At 45.4% G+C, this 8747-nt stretch overlaps 12 non-coding genes across 12 annotated transcripts; all 12 read left to right on the forward strand.

The window, feature by feature from the left end:
- Positions 1-763: 763 nt before the first annotated feature.
- trnak-cuu (transfer RNA lysine (anticodon CUU)) lies at positions 764-836 on the forward strand. Its single transcript has one exon. It is a non-coding gene; the product is annotated as a tRNA-Lys (tRNA).
- Positions 837-2520: 1684 nt separating this feature from the next.
- On the forward strand, positions 2521-2608 carry trnay-gua (transfer RNA tyrosine (anticodon GUA)). The gene is given in 2 exon segments: positions 2521-2557; positions 2573-2608. It is a non-coding gene; the product is annotated as a tRNA-Tyr (tRNA).
- A 397-nt stretch (positions 2609-3005) lies between these two features.
- Positions 3006-3093, forward strand: trnay-gua (transfer RNA tyrosine (anticodon GUA)). The gene is given in 2 exon segments: positions 3006-3042; positions 3058-3093. It is a non-coding gene; the product is annotated as a tRNA-Tyr (tRNA).
- A 1367-nt stretch (positions 3094-4460) lies between these two features.
- trnay-gua (transfer RNA tyrosine (anticodon GUA)) lies at positions 4461-4548 on the forward strand. Its single transcript is given in 2 exon segments — positions 4461-4497; positions 4513-4548. It is a non-coding gene; the product is annotated as a tRNA-Tyr (tRNA).
- A 396-nt stretch (positions 4549-4944) lies between these two features.
- On the forward strand, positions 4945-5032 carry trnay-gua (transfer RNA tyrosine (anticodon GUA)). Its single transcript is given in 2 exon segments — positions 4945-4981; positions 4997-5032. It is a non-coding gene; the product is annotated as a tRNA-Tyr (tRNA).
- A 401-nt stretch (positions 5033-5433) lies between these two features.
- On the forward strand, positions 5434-5521 carry trnay-gua (transfer RNA tyrosine (anticodon GUA)). The gene is given in 2 exon segments: positions 5434-5470; positions 5486-5521. It is a non-coding gene; the product is annotated as a tRNA-Tyr (tRNA).
- A 473-nt stretch (positions 5522-5994) lies between these two features.
- trnak-cuu (transfer RNA lysine (anticodon CUU)) lies at positions 5995-6067 on the forward strand. Its single transcript has one exon. It is a non-coding gene; the product is annotated as a tRNA-Lys (tRNA).
- A 472-nt stretch (positions 6068-6539) lies between these two features.
- Positions 6540-6612, forward strand: trnak-cuu (transfer RNA lysine (anticodon CUU)). The gene has a single exon. It is a non-coding gene; the product is annotated as a tRNA-Lys (tRNA).
- Positions 6613-6996: 384 nt separating this feature from the next.
- On the forward strand, positions 6997-7084 carry trnay-gua (transfer RNA tyrosine (anticodon GUA)). The gene is given in 2 exon segments: positions 6997-7033; positions 7049-7084. It is a non-coding gene; the product is annotated as a tRNA-Tyr (tRNA).
- Positions 7085-7480: 396 nt separating this feature from the next.
- On the forward strand, positions 7481-7568 carry trnay-gua (transfer RNA tyrosine (anticodon GUA)). Its single transcript is given in 2 exon segments — positions 7481-7517; positions 7533-7568. It is a non-coding gene; the product is annotated as a tRNA-Tyr (tRNA).
- A 396-nt stretch (positions 7569-7964) lies between these two features.
- trnay-gua (transfer RNA tyrosine (anticodon GUA)) lies at positions 7965-8052 on the forward strand. The gene is given in 2 exon segments: positions 7965-8001; positions 8017-8052. It is a non-coding gene; the product is annotated as a tRNA-Tyr (tRNA).
- A 401-nt stretch (positions 8053-8453) lies between these two features.
- On the forward strand, positions 8454-8541 carry trnay-gua (transfer RNA tyrosine (anticodon GUA)). The gene is given in 2 exon segments: positions 8454-8490; positions 8506-8541. It is a non-coding gene; the product is annotated as a tRNA-Tyr (tRNA).
- The last annotated feature ends 206 nt before the right edge of the window (positions 8542-8747 follow it).

The raw sequence follows: 8747 nt of genomic DNA on the forward strand, positions 1-8747 counted from the left end.
GCATATAGGACCAGCGTCAAAACTGGAGCGTGTAGCGCGACGGGATCTCATTTGACACGCGATTACATCGCTTTCATCGCGTTTGGTGGGAACACGCCGTTAGCTGTCTGTTTTCCAAATTTAGTTTTCTGTAATTGACACCTTTTTCCTCTTAGGTCTATTGTGTTCTTCTTGCTCCACAATATCTTCAGATACTTGATTCACTGCCAGTACTTCCTCTTGCCCACTTTCTCTGCTGGTAGAGCTTTCAGTCTCTTCCTGTCTGTCTTTTGTGGGGATGTAAGTTTTATCTAAATCTGAGTCTTCTAGAGGGGACTCAGTGTCAGACATTTGTAAATCAGATTCATCAATGGACATGAATGTCACAAATTCCTCACAACATTACCGGCTGGTCTGAAGTTCCGGCTGTCCTGAGGAAGGGTTGGGGAGGCCTACCACAGTCCCTGACAGTCACTGGGCGGCTGGCTGAACTGGTATCTGTGCCATGGTCTGGTGCAGTCACTGGGCTACACGTGTTTGTGTTTGTGGAGCATGAGGCTCTTTCGGGACCATGAGAGTTTGAGTTCCGCGTTGGAGTGATGAGGAGATCTGCCGGCTTAGGAGTTTTGTTCATCTGCCCATGAGCTCCAGCAATCAGGGAAGTCACTGATGTTCTGTTCACATCAGCTTATTGATTGGCTCTGGTCCGGTTAGCATACTAAGGCATATTTAACTGTCACCAATGTGTTGATTAAGCATTTTGTTTTGAGGTGACGTGTTTTCGGCCCGACTAGCTCAGTCGGTAGAGCATAAGACTCTTAATCTCTGGGTCGTGGGTTCGAGCCCCATGTTGGGCGTCGTAGGCTCAGAAGGAGAGAACAGACCAACTGGTCCGAGAGCTCCAAAGGAACCATCTCTCATGGAACGAGTTCTCTGTACTCTAGTATGCAGTAAAAGGGCTCCAACGCATCTTGAGTTGCTTGAATGTTAGCACATTGAAGAGTTGAGTGCCGGTTACACTCCTTACATGTGGTGGAAGTTGTTAAAATGGTCTCCATCTCAATAGGGTTAATACTTAGTGTTTGCAGTTTTGGGAAATGCACAGCAGAAATCACACTAGTCACAGGGAGCTCACCACTCATTAGTCAAAATGTCAAAGATTTACAGCAACAACCCTCACCTTTTACCTTGAGCGCAGACTGTGCAATGCAAAAGTGGAGCAACCCTGCACCCTGCTGTCCCTTCGATAGCTCAGATGGTAGAGCGGAGGACTGTAGGTTCACAGGACAGTTATCCTTTGCTGGAAACCTCACATTAAACATATCAAATCTGAACTGTCTCGCAGCATTTCAGTTTTGGTAAAAGCAAAGCATGTCCTAGATCATAAATCACTCTATATTCTGTACAATTCACTGATTCTTCCTTATTTAGAGTACTGTACGGAGACATGGGGAAACACATACAAAAATGAGAATTATTCACAGGGTTGATTATGGGGCACACACCAATGACTTATTTTGGAAATCTAAAACTCTAAAATTGTTTGATTTGGTGGAGCATAAAACAGTCCAAGTATTATATAAAGCAAGGAACTATCTGCTACCAAGAAACATTCAGAGAATGTTTCACGAAAGAGAGCAAGGTTATGATTTAAGAGAGAAATCAAATCTAAAGGTTGGTAGAGCTCGCACAACAAAGAAAAGTTTCTGTATCACCATTTGTGGAGTAAAACTGTGGAATAATCTGAGTACTGAAATCAAAAACATTTCGAGTGTAATCATGTTTAAAAAGAGACATAAAGAAATGATTCTCCAGAGGTACATTGAATAATTCACACAAGGTGTTTGCTTACTTACTATTTGGATTAAAATGTGTAATGTGTAAAATGTTTAATTAGAACATATAGTTAAAATTATAGGGGTAGGATTAGATAAGTTTATACTTCTTCCTACTCCTTTTCGCTCATGTAAACTGCGTTGTTTATGAGATGTTGTGTATACATTTTTTCTGTTCACTTATTATATTATTATTTTATCTTATTTTTTTTATTTTTTTTTACACTGTCGTTTACATGATCGAAATAAAGATATAAATCAATCAATCAATCAATCCTTAGGTCGCTGGTTCAACTCCGGCTCGAAGGATGTGCTTTTCGTTGGGGCTGGTTGACAGCTTCAAACCAGTGAGATTCTCCATACTTGGACGTGATCAGCTTTCCCTAGTCAGTCAGTCAAGCTGACATGAATACAAAGGCCTTCCATTGTCCATCCTCCGATTTCAGCTCTTGAGGTCTTGACCTAAAAGTGTTGATTTTCCATGTTGTGCAATGAATTAGTTGGCCCCCCTCAATGTTGGCCGTTGGACCACAATGTCACAGGGAGGTCATCACTCATTGTGGCCTTTGACCTTGAGTCTCTCCCTGGTCGTTGGCTCTTTGAGCCTAATTTTGTTAAGCCACTGTATAAGGGGAACAATTGAGCAGCATATTTTTGTTAAGCCACTGTTGAATGCAAAAGCGGAGCAACTGAGCACCCTGCTGTCTCTTCGATAGCTCAGTTGGTAGAGCGGAGGACTGTAGGGTCACAGGACAGTTATCCTTAGGTCGCTGGTTCAACTCCGGCTCGAAGGATGTGCTTTTCGTTGGGGCCAATTGACAGCTTCATACCAGGGAGATTCTCCATACTTGGACGTGATCAGCTTTCCCTAGTCAGTCGGTCAAGCTGACATGAATACAAAGGCCTTCCGTTGTCCATCCTCCGATTTCAGCTCTTGAAGTCTTCACCTAAAAGTGTTGATTTTCCATGTTGCGCAATGAAATGGCTGGCCCCCCTCAATGTTGACTCATGGACCACAATGTCACAGGGAGATCATCACTCATCGTGGCCTTTGACCTTGAGCCTCTCCCTGGTTGTTGGCTCTTTGAGCCTAGTTTTGTTAAGCCACTGTAAAAGCGAAACAGTTGAGCAGCATATTTTTGTTAAGCCACTGTTGAATGCAAAAGCGGAACAACTGAGCACCATACTGTCCCTTCGATAGCTCAGTTGGTAGAGCGGAGGACTGTAGGGTCACAGGACAGTTATCCTTAGGTCGCTGGTTCAACTCCGGCTCGAAGGATGTGCTTTTCATTGGGGCCAATTGACACCTTCAAACCACAGAGATTCTCCATACTTGGACGTGATCAGCTTTCCCTAGTCAGTCGGTCAAGCTGACATGAATACAAAGGCCTTCCATTGTCCATCCTCCGATTTCAGCTCTTGAGGTCTTGACCTAAAAATGTTGATTTTCCATGTTGCGCAATGAATTGGCTGGCCCCCCTCAATGTTGGCCCATGGACCAGAATGTCACAGGGAGGTCATCACTCATCGTGGCCTTTGACCTTGAGCCTCTCCCTGGTTGTTGGCTCTTTGAGCCTAGTTTTGTCAAGCCACTGTAAAAGCGGAAAAATTGAGCAGCATATTTTTGTTAAGCCACTGTTGAATGCAAAAGCGGAGCAACTGAGCACCCTGCTGTCCCTTTGTTAGCTCAGTTGGTAGAGCGGAGGACTGTAGGTTCACAGGACAGTTATCCTTAGATCGCTGGTTCAATTCCGGCTCGAAGGATGTGCTTTTCGTTGGGGCCAATTGACAGCTTTAAACCAGGGAGATTCTCCATACTTGGACGTGATCAGCTTTCCCTAGTCAGTCGGTCAAGCTGACATGAATACAAAGGCCTTCCATTGTCCATCCTCCCATTTCAGCTCTTGAGGTCTTGACCTAAAAATGTTGATTTTACATGTTGTGCAATGCATTGGCTGGCCCCCCTCAATGTTGGCCCTTGGACCACAATGTCACAGGGAGGTCATCACTCATCGTGTTCTTTGACCCTGAGCCTCTCCCTGGTTGTTGGCTCTTTGAGCCTAGTTTTGTTAAGCCACTGTAAAAGCCGAACAATTGAGCATCATATTTTTGTTAAGCCACTGTTGAATGCAAAAGCAGAGCAACTGAGCACCCTGCTGTCCCTTTGATAGCTCAGTTGGTAGAGCGGAGGACTGTAGGTTCACAGGACAGTTATCCTTAGGTCGCTGGTTCAACTCTGGCTCGAAGGATGTGCTTTTCGTTGGGGCCAATTAACAGCTTCAAACCACATAGATTCTCCATACTTGGACATGATCAGCTTTCCCTAGTCAGTCGGTCAAGCTGACATGAATAAAAAGGCCTTCCATTGTCCATCCTCCGATTTCAGCTCTTGAGGTCTTGACCTAAAAATGTTGATTTTCCATGTTGTGCAATGAATTGGCTGGCCCCCCTCAATGTTGGCCCATGTACCACAATGTCACAGGGAGGTCATCACTCATCGTGTTCTTTGACCTCGAGCCTCTCCCTGGTTGTTGGCTCTTTGAGCCTAGTTTTGTTAAGCCACTGTAAAAGCAGAACAATTGAGCAGCATATTTTTGTTAAGCCACTGTTGAATGCAAAAGCCGAGCAACTGAGCCCCCTGCTGTCCCTTCGATAGCTCAGTTGGTAGAGCGGAGGACTGTAGGTTCACAGGACAGTTATCCTTAGGTCGCTGGTTCAACTCCGGCTCGAAGGATGTGCTTTTTGTTGGGGCCAATTGACAGCTTCAAATTAGGGAGTTCTCCATACTTGGACATGATCAGCTTTCCCTAGTCAGTCGGTCAAGCTGACATGAATACAAAGGCCTTCCATTGTCCATCCTCCCATTTCAGCTCTTGAGGTCTTGACTTAAAAGCGTTGATTTTCCATGTTGCGCAATGAATTGGCTGGCCCCCCTCAATGTTGACCCTTGGACCACAATGTCACAGGGAGGTCATCACTCATCATGGCCTTTGACCTTGAGCCTCTCCCTGGTTGTTGGCTCTTTGAGCCTAGTTTTGTTAAGCCACTGTATAAGTGGAACAATTGAGCAGCATATTTTTGTTAAGCCACTGTTGAATGCAAAAGCGGAGCAACTGAGCACCCTGCTGTCCCTTCGATAGCTCAGTTGGTAGAGCGGAGGACTGTAGGTTCACAGGACAGTTATCCTTAGGTCGCTGGTTCAACTCCGGCTCGAAGGATGTGCTTTTTGTTGGGGCCAATTGACAGCTTCAAACCAGGGAGTTCTCCATACTTGGACATGATCAGCTTTCTCTAGTCAGTCAGTCAAGCTGACATGAATACAATGGTGTTCTCTTCCATTGTCCATCCTCCGATTTTCGCTCTTGAGGTCTTGACCTAAAAGTGTTGATTGTCCATGTTGCGCAATGAATTAGCTGGCCCCCCTCAATGTTGACCCTTGGACCACAATGTCACAGGGAGGTCATCACTCATCATGGCCTTTGACCTTGAGCCTCTCCCTGGTTGTTGGCTCTTTGAGCCTAGTTTTGTTAAGCCACTGTATAAGCGGAACAATTGAGCAGCATATTTTTGTTAAGCCACTGTTGAATGCAAAAGCGGAGCAACTGAGCACCCTGCTGTCCCTTCGATAGCTCAGTTGGTAAAGCGGAGGACTGTAGGTTAACAAGACAGTTATCCTTAGGTCGCTGGTTCAACTCCGGCTCGAAGGATGTGCTTTTGGTTGGGGACTTTTGTGCCACCTCTCATCCAATGGGTCTACAAACAAAAACTGACTTGTTTAAACCAAAAACAATGTCTGTGTTTGGACATGCAAGTGAACTTGCTGTCAGTGAAGATTTACTCTATGGGCTCTTATAATACAACTGAGATGGAAAACATGATACAGCGGCTAAAATGGGTGTTAGGTAGTGGAATATCTTGGATGTTAGCACGAGTGCAAATTAGACTCCATATTTATGACTTGATCTTGTGGTGAAATTTGTCAAAGGTTCTTACTCTCAGTATGGTCAAGCCTTACATAGGTGGTTGGAGTTCTTTTGGAAATGCACAGCCCCAGCCATACTAGCTAAGAACTACACCAGTGTTGGTGGAGCTTTCAGGGTACTAAAGTGTGCTAAGTATCATGAGTGTGTTGTATAACGTAGTATTTCGTTTTGAAGGGAGGTGTTTTCCTTGGAAGAAGGCCCGGCTAGCTCAGTCGGTAGAGCATGAGACTCTTAATCTCAGGGTCGTGGGTTCGAGCCCCACGTTGGGCGTGGTAGGATTTTAAAAGGGGCAAAAAAGTACAATTATCAACTGTTCTCTGTGCTGCAAAAGGGGTTCTCTGGACACAACTGATGCAGAGTCCAAAGAGTAACCCAATGAAGAAGTTGGCTCAAAAAAGGCTCCTTCACGTGTGGTCAATCAGAGACTCTTAATATCAGCAATATCTATCAGAGTAGAGCAAAAGTCATAATTGCTAAGATACTGCAAGAGCGTTGGTGGAGCATGAGGCTCTTTCAGGACCATGAGAGTTTGAGTTCCGCGTTGGATCTGCCGGCATGGAGTCCTAGGACTTTTGTTCATCTGCCCATGAGCTCCAGCAATCAGGGAAATCACTCATGTTCTATTCTCCTCAGCTTATTTGATTGGCTCTGGTCAGGTTACCATACTAAGGCATATTTAACTGTCACAAATGTGTTGATTAAGCATTTTGTTTTGAGGTGAGGTATTTCCATCCTGAAAAAGGCCCGACTAGCTCAGTCGGTAGAGCATGAGACTCTTAATCTCAGGGTCGTGGGTTCGAGCCCCACGTCGGGCGTTGTAGGCTTAGAGGAAGAGAACAAACCAACTGGTCTGAGAGCTCCAAAGGAACCATCTCTCATGGAACAAGTTCTCGGTACTCTGGTATGCAATAAAAGAGCTCCAATACATCTTAAGTTGCTTGAATGCTAGCACATTGAAGAGTTCAGTGCCGGTTACACTCCTTACATGTGTTTGAAGTTGTTAAAATGCTCTTCATCTCAATAGGGTTAAGACTTAGTGTTTGCAGTTTTGAGAAATGCACAGCAAAAATCACACAAGCTTGTCACAGGGAGCTCACCATTCATTAGTCAAAATGTCAAAGATTTAGAGCAGCAACCCTCGCCTTTTACCTTGAGCGCCTGTGCAATGCAAAAACAGAGCAACTGAGCACCATGCTGTCCCTTCGATAGCTCAGTTGGTAGAGCGGAGGACTGTAGGTTCACAGGACAGTTATCCTTAGGTCGCTGGTTCAACTCCGGCTCGAAGGATGTGCTTTTTGTTGGGGCCAATTGACAGCTTCAAATTAGGGAGTTCTCCATACTTGGACATGATCAGCTTTCCCTAGTCAGTCGGTCAAGCTGACATGAATAAAAAGGCCTTCCATTGTCCATCCTCCGATTTCAGCTCTTGAGGTCTTGACTTAAAAGTGTTGATTTTCCATGTTGCGCAATGAATTGGCTGGCCCCCCTCAATGTTGACCCTTGGACCACAATGTCACAAGGAGGTCATCACTCATCGTGGCCTTTGACCTTGAGCCTCTCCCTGGTTGTTGGCTCTTTGAGCCTAGTTTTGTTAAGCCACTGTAAAAGCAGAACAATTGAGCAGCATATTTTTGTTAAGCCACTGTTGAATGCAAAAGCCGAGCAACTGAGCCCCCTGCTGTCCCTTCGATAGCTCAGTTGGTAGAGCGGAGGACTGTAGGTTCACAGGACAGTTATCCTTAGGTCGCTGGTTCAACTCCGGCTCGAAGGATGTGCTTTTTGTTGGGGCCAATTGACAGCTTCAAATTAGGGAGTTCTCCATACTTGGACATGATCAGCTTTCCCTAGTCAGTCGGTCAAGCTGACATGAATACAAAGGCCTTCCATTGTCCATCCTCCCATTTCAGCTCTTGAGGTCTTGACTTAAAAGCGTTGATTTTCCATGTTGCGCAATGAATTGGCTGGCCCCCCTCAATGTTGACCCTTGGACCACAATGTCACAGGGAGGTCATCACTCATCATGGCCTTTGACCTTGAGCCTCTCCCTGGTTGTTGGCTCTTTGAGCCTAGTTTTGTTAAGCCACTGTATAAGTGGAACAATTGAGCAGCATATTTTTGTTAAGCCACTGTTGAATGCAAAAGCGGAGCAACTGAGCACCCTGCTGTCCCTTCGATAGCTCAGTTGGTAGAGCGGAGGACTGTAGGTTCACAGGACAGTTATCCTTAGGTCGCTGGTTCAACTCCGGCTCGAAGGATGTGCTTTTTGTTGGGGCCAATTGACAGCTTCAAACCAGGGAGTTCTCCATACTTGGACGTGATCAGCTTTCTCTAGTCAGTCAGTCAAGCTGACATGAATACAAAGGTGTTCTCTTCCATTGTCCATCCTCCGATTTTCGCTCTTGAGGTCTTGACCTAAAAGTGTTGATTGTCCATGTTGCGCAATGAATTAGCTGGCCCCCCTCAATGTTGACCCTTGGACCACAATGTCACAGGGAGGTCATCACTCATCATGGCCTTTGACCTTGAGCCTCTCCCTGGTTGTTGGCTCTTTGAGCCTAGTTTTGTTAAGCCACTGTATAAGCGGAACAATTGAGCAGCATATTTTTGTTAAGCCACTGTTGAATGCAAAAGCGGAGCAACTGAGCACCCTGCTGTCCCTTCGATAGCTCAGTTGGTAAAGCGGAGGACTGTAGGTTAACAAGACAGTTATCCTTAGGTCGCTGGTTCAACTCCGGCTCGAAGGATGTGCTTTTGGTTGGGGACTTTTGTGCCACCTCTCATCCAATGGGTCTACAAACAAAAACTGACTTGTTTAAACCAAAAACAATGTCTGTGTTTGGACATGCAAGTGAACTTGCTGTCAGTGAAGATTTACTCTATGGGCTCTTATAATACAACTGAGATGGAAAACATGATACAGCGGCTAAAATGGGTGTTAGGTAGTGGAATA

This window comes from Trachurus japonicus, chromosome 8 (assembly GCF_045865225.1).
Source record: "Trachurus japonicus isolate A0001 chromosome 8, Traja_1.0".
In the NCBI taxonomy this organism is placed as follows: Eukaryota; Metazoa; Chordata; class Actinopteri; order Carangiformes; family Carangidae; genus Trachurus; species Trachurus japonicus.